At 47.8% G+C, this 12,287-nt stretch overlaps 1 protein-coding gene across 6 annotated transcripts in view; it reads right to left on the bottom strand.

Moving 5' to 3' along the window:
* TRAPPC9 (trafficking protein particle complex subunit 9) overlaps positions 1-6,049 on the bottom strand; it is a 532,255-nt gene extending 526,206 nt beyond the window's left edge. For all 6 annotated transcript variants that reach the window (XM_055091306.1, XM_055091308.1, XM_055091309.1 and 3 more), the window contains exon 1: positions 5,944-6,049. The gene's annotated coding sequence lies outside the window, so the exon portion shown is untranslated. The remainder of the gene's footprint in view (positions 1-5,943) is intronic.
* Positions 6,050-12,287: the final 6,238 nt, after the last annotated feature.

Below are 12,287 nucleotides of genomic sequence, written 5' to 3'. Positions count from 1 at the left end.
AGGTGGCAAAGATATTGAAAAACCCTTATCTAGTCTAAGCCTTCATCGTGCAGAGAAGAAAACGGAGGCCCAGAGTAGATGAGGAAAAGCCCTTATAAACCAATTTTGCTTCAGTGCAGCACCGAACAAGCCCTGGGCACTGCCGAATGGGTGCAGGATCTGTGCGGCCTGGGAGAACAAGTGTTAGAACAAAGCAAGAGAAAAATCATACAAGGTCCTCTCTCTACAATACCGTACAGTGACGTTTCATCAAGTTATTCCATATTTGTGCCTCCAAAATTAATGTGGGCTCAATCAAGGTATAATAGGTCATAGAAATGAGGAAGTATGAACCGTAATGGAAATTCCAACCTTTACTGTGGCTTTTCCCAATTCAAGCATGTGCTCAGGGGGCACTCCCTGCACCTGGCCCAGAGCTCGCCCAGACACAGATCTTTATTAACATGTCACACATCACACACAGGCCCGCCAGAAGAAACACACCTACAGATAAGATGGAGCCAGTGGAACTGAAAGCGGCCGACCAGCATATATTATTCGCAGAAAGGATGCTGCCCCCCGTCAGCAGTCGGCGGCGGAGAACACGTTGCAAGCACCACGTGCATCGGGTTGGCTCCAGCACTGGCTGTCACTCTTTGTGACCATAAGTGAGTCACGTAGCCTCACTGAAGTTAGTTTTCTCTTTTGTGCAAGGCTATGGTTGAAACTAATGATATATAAAATCTCATCATTCACATCCCCAACATCTAGTGAGGACTTCCCACGTGCCAGGCTCTGTAGAGAGGAAAAGGTAGGGTCCCAGATATATTCATGGGTAGAAAAAGTTTATATCATAAAGATGTTCATTCTCCCCATTTTTATATATAGATTCAACACAATTCTGATTAGAATTCCTATCAGGTTTTTCATGGAAGGTAACAAGTTACTTTATGGTCAATAGCCAAGAAACTCCTGAGGAAAGACCAGTGGGGAAGGGCATTTGTCCCACCAGATATAACTGCTAATGGAACACAGGGTTTCTGTGTGGGGTGATGAAATGTTCTAAAATTGATTGTGGTGATGGTTGTACAGCTCTGTGAATACATTAAAAACCACTGAACTGTATATTTAAATGGTTGAACTGTATAGCATGTGAATTATATTTCAGTAAATCTGTAGGGAAAAAAAAACCCTATAGTCAGCACAGTATTGGCACAAGGATAGAGAAAAAAAATGGAAATGTCATCAAGCCCAGAACCAGACCCACACATGCATGGTAATTTGAAATACAGCTGAGGTGCCATTCTAGGACAGTAGGAAAGGACAGACTCTCCAACAGTAGAACTGGCACAATGGGTAATCCATGAGTAAGAAAAAGATGCATAACCCAATCATAAACTGGACAAATTGCTCAAACAGACATCTTTGAAGAGGAAACTCAAGTAGCCAAGATGTGTACAGTAAGATGCTCCACCTCAATGGCGATCAGGAGATAGCAAATTAAAACCACAGGGATACTCCAATAAAGATGTTAAAAAAAAAAAAAAAAAAAACACAGGGATAGACCATTTCATACCCACCAGATTGACCAAAAAAAAAAATTATTGTGGTAACATATACATACCACAAAACTTACCTTTTTAAATGTAGAGTTCTATGGCATTAAGTACACTTACATTGTTGTGCAACCATCTCCAGAACTTTTTCACCTTCACCACTGAAGCTCTGTCCCCATGAAACACTAACTCCCCATCCCCCCACCCCTGGCACGCCCCCATCTACTTTCTGTCTCTACGAATCTGACCACACTAGGCACGTCACATAAGTGGAACCATATGCTACTTGTCCTTTTGTGACTGGCTTATTTCACTTAGCAGAATGTCTTCAAGGTTCGTCCATGTTGTAGCACGTGTCAGAATCTCCTTCTTGTTTAATGCTGAATAATATTTCATTGTATATATATATATACCACATTTTATTTATCCATTCATTGAAGGTCATTTGAGTTGTTCCTAGCTTTGGCTACTATGAATAATACTATTATGAACATGGGTATCAAGACAAAATGTTTTAAGTATAAAAGCACCACATGTTTGCAAAGATGCAGACCAAAGGTAACTCTCCTATTTGACAGGTGGCATGTATTCTGGCATGTGGCTGGCAGGTTCACAGAAGTAAGAACGGAAGAGAACGCAAATATCCACTGTCAGGAGAATGCGTAACTAAACTGTGGTCATTTAACACAATGAAATACTTTAGAACAGTGAAAACGAATGACCTAGAGCTACATTGCAGGAACAAAGATGAATCTCAAAAACATGATGGGCAAATAAAGCAAGTTGTGGATTAATACAAGCAGCACCATTCCATTTATGTAAAGTTCAAAAACAGGCAACCCTTAAACAATATCTTGTTTACACATATGGCAAAATTATAAAGAAAAAGTAAATTTGGACAGTGGTTACCTGGGTGGCAAAGAGGAATGCAGTTTGAAAGGGAAGCAGTGGGCTTCAGAAGTAGTAATGTTCTGTCGCTTAAGATAGATGGTAGATCCAGGGGTGCTTGTTTTGCCATTCTTTAAACTGTACATACATGTTAAACATTTAACATAAGAGTTAAAAAAGGGGCTTCCCTGGTGGCGCAGTGGTTGAGAGTCCGCCAGCCAATGCAGGGGACACGGGTTCGTGCCCCGGTCAAAAAAAAAAAAAAAAAAAAAAGAGTTAAAAAAGGAAGAAGGGGGACTTCCCTGGCGGTTAAGACTTTGCCTTCCAATGCAGGGGATGCAGGTTCCATCCCTGGTCAGGGAGCTATGATCCCACATGCCTGGCAGCCACGGAACCAAAACATAACACAGAAGCAATATTGTAACAAATTCAATAAAGACTTTAAAAATGGTCCACACATGGGCTTCTGTGGTGGCGCAGTGGTTGGGAGTCCGCCTGCCGATGCAGGGGACGCGGGTTCGAGCCCCGGTCCAGGAGGATCCCACGTGCCGCGGAGCGGCTGGGCCCGTGAGCCATGGCCGCTGAGCCTGCGCGTCCGGAGCCTGTGCTCCGCAACGGGAGAGGCCACAACAGTGAGAGGCCCGCGTACCTCAAAAAAAAAAAAAAAAAAAAATGGTCCACATCAAAAAAAAAAAAAAAAAAAAAGGAAGAAGGTCGAACTTCAAAAAGCTTACAGTGCGTGTTTCAGCTGGTTGACTAGTTTCAGGGCCTGGCCCCAGCCCTTCTCATCTATCAGGAGATTATGCTACTGCTCCTGCCAACACCCCTCTTCTATAAGCAAAAAAGTTGATGCACAAAAAAGGCAAGTGTGTTACAGGTGCACAGGTGGCCTGTGGGTCTGACACAGGTTGAGGACAGGAGATGTTCAATTTCTCTAGTCTGAAGTAAAATGAGAAAAATATGAACAATGTATATTAAGCTTCCCAGAAAACTAAAGTACATTTAGTAAGTGCTTTATAAATATTAACTACTATTGTTATCATTTATTTTTAGGTTATGAACTGTCTCGTTTTTTGCTGTTAAAACATTCTTTTTTTTTTTTTCTTTTTTCTTTTTAATTGGCTGCGCCCCACGGCTTGTAGGATCTTAGTTCCCTGACCAGGGACTGAACCCGGGCCACCGCAGTGAAAGCACCGAGTCCTAACCACTGGACTGCCAGGGAATTCCCAAACATTCTCGCTTTTATAAAACAATAGGCAGGGAGATGGCGCTTGTTTTTCCATTATTCTATCTGGGCAAAAATAAAAATTGACAAGCCTATGACTGGCCCTCCAGCTTTTTAGCACTTACCAATCTATGAAATCTAAACAATGAAGTCACCCTGGACTAAAAGACCCCTCTGGGTCCCTTCCAGTTCCAACTAGGCCCTGAAAAGCAGACCAGCAATCAAATCCATGCCACAGCTCAATAAACCTTACAATCTCAGGCAAGGGTTTTCCCTGAAGCAGCTCAGTATTAGCAAACTTCTTGTTCACTTTTGCCCCAGATTCAAAATATGCAAGTACCACGGGAGGAAATTTGTCTCATATAAGGTAGGAAAAGGGCTGCACTGGGCACTTTACAACTTATCATACTTAGACTTCACAACAATCCTAAGAAACAAGCATTCCCATTTTCAACCTTACAGATGAGGAACCAGGCTCAGTCAGCTGCTCAAGGTCTCCTAATCTGTAAGAGGTAAACTGGAGCCAGGCTCCAGAGTCCATGCTTTTCCACTACTTTCTTCAAAGGAGAAAGAATCTGATGAAATAAGCCCTGGCACTGAGCCAGCTCTGGTGTCTGAGACTAATCTACTACAAAGATTAAAACATCAAGAATATATTTCTTCAACTTGGTAGTTCCTCAAAAAGTTAAACATAGAGTTAACATATAAACAGCAGTTCTACTCCTAGGTATATACCAAAGAGATTTGTAAATATGTGTCCACACAAAAACTAGTACACGAACATTCATAGCAGTATTATTCCTAAGAGCCAAAAAGTGGAAACAACGCAAGTATCCATCACCTGAAAAATGCATAAACAAAATGTGATCTATCCATAACAATAGACTATTACTCAGCCATAAAAAGGAACAAAGTACTGCCCCTACTACAACATGGGTGGACCTTGTAAACGTTATGCTAAGTGAAAGAAGCCAGGCACAAAAGGCCACATACTGTATGATTCCACTTACATGAAATGCCCCAAATATGCAACTCCTTAGAGACAGAAAGTAAATCTGTGACTGCCCCGGGCTGCAGGAGGGGAGACTGCCAACGGGTATGGAATTTCTTTTTGAAGTGAGAAAGATGTTCTGGAATAATAATGGTTGCACAACTGTGAACATACTAAAAACCACTGAAATGTACAATTTAAATGGGTGGACTTTATCGTATGTGAACATTATCTCAATAACGCTGTTATTTGATAAAAATATTTCTTGACTACTATTTTTCCCTCTATACTATTGGACTGCCCCACAATTTAAGAAAATCAAAACAAAAAACCTTGCCAGGACATCTTTAGGACTGCAATATTCCTGGTTCTCCAATATCATGCCTCTAGTGCTGCTATTTCGTGTTAAGGAATACTAGCTGGGCTGGACTAGGAAACGACTATAACTACGTTTTAAAAATCGCCAGTCGCGTTTAAACTGGGGCGGGGAGAGGATGGAGGATGTCACAGCCTCATACCCTCAACTCATCTTTAACTAAACCGAGCCCTGCTTTCAACACTGTAATCCCTCTCTCTATAAAAACACGTGAAATCCACAAGCACCCCATCCAAACACCAGAAAACTCCGTGTTAAAGGGCATTCACGTGGGGCTAATGAGCGGGGGGAGGAGACCAAGGCAGGCACTGTGCTCTCTCTTCCCGAGACTTGGCCGGGAGAAGCCGGACTTTGCAATTCGAGGAGCTCATCCCCGGGAATCAGCGCCTGCCGCCGCCGAGCCGGATCTGAGACACTTTGAATCCAAAAGAGGAGGAGGAGGAGGAGGAGGAGGAGGAAAAGAGAGAAGAGGGCCTCCCGGGACCGCGGGGCGGGGAAGGCGGCCGGGGGCGCGGCCTGCAGCGCCGCCCGGAGGCCGGCCCCAGCCGCGGGTCCCAGCCGGGTCCCCAGACCCGCCGGCACGGGGGCAGGGGCCGAGGAGAGGGAGGCCGGGCGGAGGGGGCCCGCGGACGGAAGAGGGGAAGGGGACGACCGCCGAGAGCTGAGGAGAGCCAGGGCCGGGCCCGAGACGCGGCAGGTACGGGCCGGGCCCTCGGCAGGTGCGGACGCGGCCGTGGACAGGTGTGGCCGGGCTCCGGGCACGGTAACGGGGCTGGGGCAGGTGGACCGAGCAGGTGTGGGCTGAGGCGAGCCCCTCGGCGGGACACACGCTGGCTGGCGCCCTCGAGGGCCGTGACACACGGACAGCCCTCCCGCAGCCGACCCGACACCCTCCCTGCCCGGGAGCCCCCCCCCACATTGCACTTACACAGCCGGACCCCCGGGCCCGGAGCCAACGGCCTGGCGGACGGCGGGGCCGAGTAGCCTCTTCGGACGCTCCCCCGGCTCACAGCTGGAGCTTCCGACTAGCGGCTGAGCCGGCACCGCCCCTGCGCATGCGCAGGGCCCGTCCCGGGCCGGCGGTCCGCTCCGGGTTTTGGAAGAGACGCCGGGGAAGCGAGGGAAGGAGGAGGGGGAGGAGAGGAGTGATGAAAAGGGGAGGGAGCTAGACGGTCGCAGGGAGGGGCAGGGAGGAGGAGAGAGACGGAGGGACCCAGAGGGAGAAAAGGGGAAGGAGAGCAGCTGAGAAGGAAAGAAAAGCTTTGGCTCCTGGGGCCGCGCACCCCGAAGGAGACGCCACTCCTGCCTCCGCGCGCCTTTCCAAGCCCTCAAGGCGCGCAGCTCAAATTTCACCTCCGTGGTGCAGCCCTCCAACCCAGGCCTCTGCAAAACCCCTACGGGATCACACTGCTTGCCCACGCGCCGAGCCGGGCTTCGTGTCGCGCACCCGCAGGCGTTGTCGCCAGTGCTCTGAACTACCTTGGGGAGAGTATAAGTTCCCCTTTTTACAGGCTGAGAAACTGAGGCCGCGTGTCTCCAGGGCATGCCTTATGTGCAAGGTCACAGGGGCTGGGCGGGGCCTGGAAGTAGAAGGTCAGAGCCCGAGCCCCAAGCAGACTGCCCCAGGGCTGGTGCTTGGTCCCCATTACTCCTTGGAAAACCACTCCGGACTCTGGGGGTCCCGTCTAGGGCTCCGAATAGGCCCCCTGGTGTGGGACAGCTGTCCTTAGTTCCAGAGCCCAGCTTGCTAGGTAGGGGCAGAAGGGGTTATCCAGGTTAAAAATAAAGAAATAAAACTTCAAAAGGAATTCGCATACATAGGTTGGAATGTGCATAGCATATTTGAAAAATACACAAGTAATTGTCAACAGTGGCATCTCCAGAGAGGGTTGAGAGAACAGAGGATGAGGGAGACCTTCTTTCCCTTGTGTATTTTTGTGTTCTGTTTGAATTTTTTTACCATATGCATGTATTTCTTTTTCAGTAAGAAAAAAAAAAAAAGTGTAATGGTAGACAGGAATAGTTCAGCCAATACAGCAGCCATGGAAAAACTGAGCCATCACTTTTACTTTACTCCAGCAAGCATTTATTGACCCTCTGCTCTGTGACCAGTGGTGTTTTATGACTTTATTATTTGTATTTTTTAATAAAATAATAATACGCTATCCGTCATCCCTGCCCTGGGCCAGTGGAAAACCAAATGAGTTTTTATTGAATTGTTTTCCAAAGAGTAGGAATGAATTATAAACAGAACACATCTTCAGGGCAAAACAGGTGGAACGGATTTCCAGCACACCAGACAGCCAGGAAGGATTTTCAACAGAGGTGCCCAGAGGCTAAGAGAGAACGCTTCCAGGACCCTACAAAAAGCCGCCCAAGGAGGCTTCTCCATGACCCTGAGAGTACAGGTTGACAATTACAGAACACAGAAAACAGACTTTAAAAGAGGCCACCCTTTATGGAGGTCTAAGTGCCAGGAATAGAGCTCCCTGTTTAGCACACGATGTCTTCATAAGATCGATACAAGGTAGCTATTCTTAGCGCTGAGGTCCAGAAAGAACACTCCACTTGGCACACAAGCGGCTGGTGCTATTTAGGATTCAAATCCCAGGCTGTCTGACTCTGTCGCCTGCGCTCTTTCCATAGTCCTTCTTTGTTCTCATTCTCTCTATAAATGGATAAGAGAAGCAATTTGGAAAGCAAGATTGAAAGCTGGCAAAAGGAAACATTGTTATTTTTATACAACGTTTCTGTTTACAGTGTACTCACATTATTTTATTGTCCCAGCAAATCTGTGGGGGAGGGAGGGAGGAGACTACTCTGCATTCTGACCAATGAGAAAACTGAGGCTCAGAGAATGTAAAGGGTAGCCACAGCCCACCAGCCATCAGAGGGAGGTGTCCAGACTTGTCCCAGGTATATCTTGCTTCTGGAGTTATGTTGCTTACATAGTTTTAACGTTTCCTGAGCATCTCCTCTGAATGCTGAGAATTCAACGAATATACCAAACCTGCCTCAAGGAGTTTTAGACACTTAAAGTTGGATTGGAAGGAACATCTAAAATCATCAAGTCCAACCTCACACCCACACCAGAACCCCTCTATAAAAAGTCCTAACAGAGGTGGACAGTTTCATACAATGATACAGAGCCCTGTTAGAAAGTTCTCTCATAAGGCAAATCTACTTCCCTGAAACATCCAATCATGCATGCAATCTCAAAGATGAAGACCAATGCCCAAAGAGGCTTGGTGGGGTTGAGAATTACCACTGAAACCAGCCAAAAGTGCAGGTCACAGAATAAACTCCATTACTCACTAACTATATAACTTAAATATCTTCATATATAAAATGGGAATAATCACTTCATAAGGTCACTCTCAGGATTAATAAAAGCAAGTATGAGACAGAGTGGGATAGATCTAAGTTCCGTCTCAATTCTTTCAAGTGCTACTTGTATGGCCTTGGGATAGGGTGATCATATATCCTGATTTGCCTAGGACAATCCCAGTTTATGCCTGTTGTCCTGGCTAAAAGTGTTCTGGTTGGGTGATATGATCACCCCACTTTGGGCAAAGCCCATCACCTCCTAGGATTTCTGATCCACCAACAGTATTATAAAGGTTTCCTTACTCCCTTCCATGTTGTAGGGCTCTCTTCTACCATGCAGTCCACTTGGATACTTCTCCATAGGGCCATGTCTCACCCGGGCTTTCTAGTGCCCAAGCCAATAGGGAACAGATTGCTTATTTATCACCATGAAGAACCAGCCACTTGAGCAGGGCTTTCACATCTACTCCCTCAAAATAACAAAATCATGGTAGCTACCATTTACCCAGCAGGTAAAGTACCATGTGCTTGGTACAAATTTCTCATATAATCTCACAATGGCCCTATAAAGTAGGTTGTTCTAATGGAGGGGACTAAGCAGTAACACTCCTTTTTTCTCTTCCTGACTGTGGAGCAATTGAGAAATAAGACAAAAGAATCAGACAATGGATATTTACAAGTCAATTTTATTAATAATATGTCGGTTGAAGAGGGTCCTTTAGATCTGGAGCCAAAAGTTTGGTTTAGGTTTACTAAATCCTTCACCTTAGAATTAGCCAGCCTTGAGAACCCTCCTACATTGGTGGGAATGTAAGATGGTGTAGCCACTGTGGAAAACAGTATGAGGGTTCCTCATTAAACTAAAAATAGAATTACCATATGATCTAGCAATCCCACTTCTGAGCATATATCCAGACAAAACTATAATTCAAAAAGAGGGGGCTTCCCTGGTGGCGCAGTGGTTGAGAGTCTGCCTGCTGCCGATGCAGGGGACACGGGTTCATGTCCCGGTCCGGGAAGATCCCACATGCCGCGGAGCGGCTGGGCCCGTGAGCCATGGCCGCTGAGCCTGCGCGTCTGGAGCCTGTGCTCCGCAACGGGAGAGGCCCCAACAGTGAGAGGCCCGCGTACCGCAAAAAAAAAAAAAAAAAAAAGAGGGCTTCCCTGGTAGCACAGTGGTTAAGAATCTGCCTGCCAATGCAGGGGACACGGGTTCAAGCCCTGGTCCGGGAAGATCCCACATGCCGTGGAGCAACTAAGCCCTTGCGCCACAACTACTAAGCCTGTGTTTTAGAGCCCGTGAGCCACAACTATGGAGCCTGCGTGCCACAACTACTGAAGCCCACGCGCCTAGAGCCCGTGCTCTGCAACAAGAGGAGCCTCTGCAACAAGAGGAGCCACTGCAATGAGAAGCCCGCGCACCGCAACGAAGGGTAGCCCCTGCTCACCGCAACTAGAGAAAGCACGCACATGGCAACGAAGACCCAATGCAGCCAAAAATAAATTAATTAATTTTTTAAAAAAAGATACATGCACCCCTATGCTCATAACAGCACTATTCACAATAGCCAAGACATGGAAACAACCTAAATGTCCATCAACAGGTGAATGGATAAAGAAGATGTGGTACATATATATAATGGAATATTACTCAGCCATAAAAAAGAATGAAATGGGCTTCCTTGGTGGCGCAGTGGATGAGAGTCTGCCTGCCGATGCAGGGGACACGGGTTCGTGCCCCGGTCCGGGAAGATCCCTCATGCCGCGGAGCGGCTGGGCCCGTGAGCCATGGCCGCTGAGCCTGCGCGTCCGGAGCCTGTGCTCCGCAACGGGAGAGGCCACAACAGTGAGAGGCCCGCGTACCGCAAAAAAAAAAAAAAAAAAAGAATGAAATAACATGACTTGCAGCAACATGGATGCAACTAGAGATGATCACACTAAGTGAAGTCAGAAAGACAAATACCATATCACTTATAAGTGGAACCTAAAATATGACACAAATGATCCTATCTATGAAACAGAAACAGAATCACAGACATAGAGAACAGACTGGTGGTTACCAAGGGGGAGGGGGTTTAGGGGAGGGATGGAGTGGGAAGTTGGGGTTAGCAGATGTAAGCTTTTATATACAGAATGGATAAACAACAAGGACCTACAGTATAGCACAGAGAGCTATGTTCAATATCTTATAATAACTATAATAGAATATTTTTAAGTATATATGTATAACTGAATCACTTTGCTGTACAGCAGTAATTAACACAACATTGTAAATCGACTATGTATATACTTCAATTTAAAAAAAAAAGAAAATTGGCCAGACCTGAGTATCAGCCAGTGCTGGACACAGGCCTCCCTGCAATGGCCCAGAGTCATACAGGCTAATCAGGGACAAAGCAGGGATTCAACCCCAAGATAAGCAGCAAAGCTCATTTTAAACCTCACAACCCCTCCGAAAATAACTATACTCTTCTTTCAGAGGTGAATGTCAAGTGGTGGAAGTGCCTCAGTAATTGAGCGGCTAACCAGAACTACACCTCAGACCTTCCAGTGTTCAGCGGCTGCTTTCAGGGATGGGGACCCTTCAGGAAAGGTGCCTGCAGTAAGAGAGGCCGGGTGTCACCTCCATGTGCAAGAAGCACACCACACTAGACTTGAATGGAGAGGCGATAAGATTGCACAGGAAGAAAGGAGGGGACATCGCAGAGTGTCAACCAAATCGTGGGATCCGAATCCCCAACGCTTAGCACAAGCTCAGACTCCGCGTACTCTCCGTGAAGGCTGAGTGAGTCTATCCATTCAACGAGTGAGTGAATGAAAGAAACTCCAGAGCCCGCCGCAGGGGTCCGCGGCGGCTCCACAGCCGAGCTTCCTAGTGACCAATCAACGCCTTCGCTCGCCCACCCCGCCCCCAGCTGCCCCGCCCCCTCGATTTCCTCCGGCTGCCCTGAAATCCCGGAACACAGGATCCCCGAGACTGCCTCGGTGCGAGCGCGCATGCTCTAGGTCTGGCAGCGACGAGACGTCCTCTCCCTGCTGCGTTCAGGGAGCGGATTTGAAAACGATTGGTTGGGGGACGAAAACTAAGCTCCACCTACCTCCCTACCAGCTCCTCCCGTAGAACCGAAAAATCATTTTGGCCAACACCATCCCCAGCACAATGCCCCAACTAGACGAAGAGAAATAACCCCAACCTCAGCCACTCCACAGGCCGGGGACGACTGGCGGTGAGCGGCCGGAAGTGACGCACAAGGGCGAGCGGAAAGATGGAGGCCAGGCTGCTGTTGCCCTGGAAACCGAGCCGTGCACCTGCTTCCCGATTGCGTCAGCAGCCCGCAGGCGGCGGAGTGAGGATGGCGAGCAGCAAGCAGGCGGAGGGAGTCGCTGCGAGCGGACGCTACGGGGCGGGAAGGGACCTAGGGGCTGCCTCGTGCGCACTCCTTCATTAGCCCGAAGCATGTGCCAGGCATAGTGGACCCCGGCCCGGGGGAGAATCGGACCTGCACGATCTCCCCCTCCAGCACTGGTCCTCCAGGGAAGTCCTACCGCACCTACTCATCTCCGTTTTCTAGCCTCAGCTTCCCCACCTCAAAGCAAACCAAGTGCTGTCTTCTCATTTTCCCCTGAGCCATGCCTTTCCACGCTTCCCTGTCTTTTCTATACTGTTCCTTTCCCTGCACCATGAAACTGCACTCCTTTCAAACAATCTTCCTAGGCAGCGTTGGTCTGTGATAGAACTGGGGTGATTAATGCTTTTTCTTCTTTTAACTTTTCTATATATTTTTTCTCCTTTAAAAAGCATACAGGGGGGCTTCCCTGGTGGCGCAGTGGTTGAGAATCCGCCTGCCGATGCAGGGGACACGGGTTCGTGCCCCGGTCCGGGAGGATCCCACGTGCCGCGGAGCGGCTGGGCCCGTGAGCCATGGCCGCTGAGCCTGTGCGTCC

The sequence above is a fragment of the Physeter macrocephalus genome, chromosome 15 (assembly GCF_002837175.3).
Source record: "Physeter macrocephalus isolate SW-GA chromosome 15, ASM283717v5, whole genome shotgun sequence".
Taxonomy (NCBI): Eukaryota; Metazoa; Chordata; class Mammalia; order Artiodactyla; family Physeteridae; genus Physeter; species Physeter macrocephalus.
This window is presented reverse-complemented; position numbering and strand designations above follow the sequence as displayed.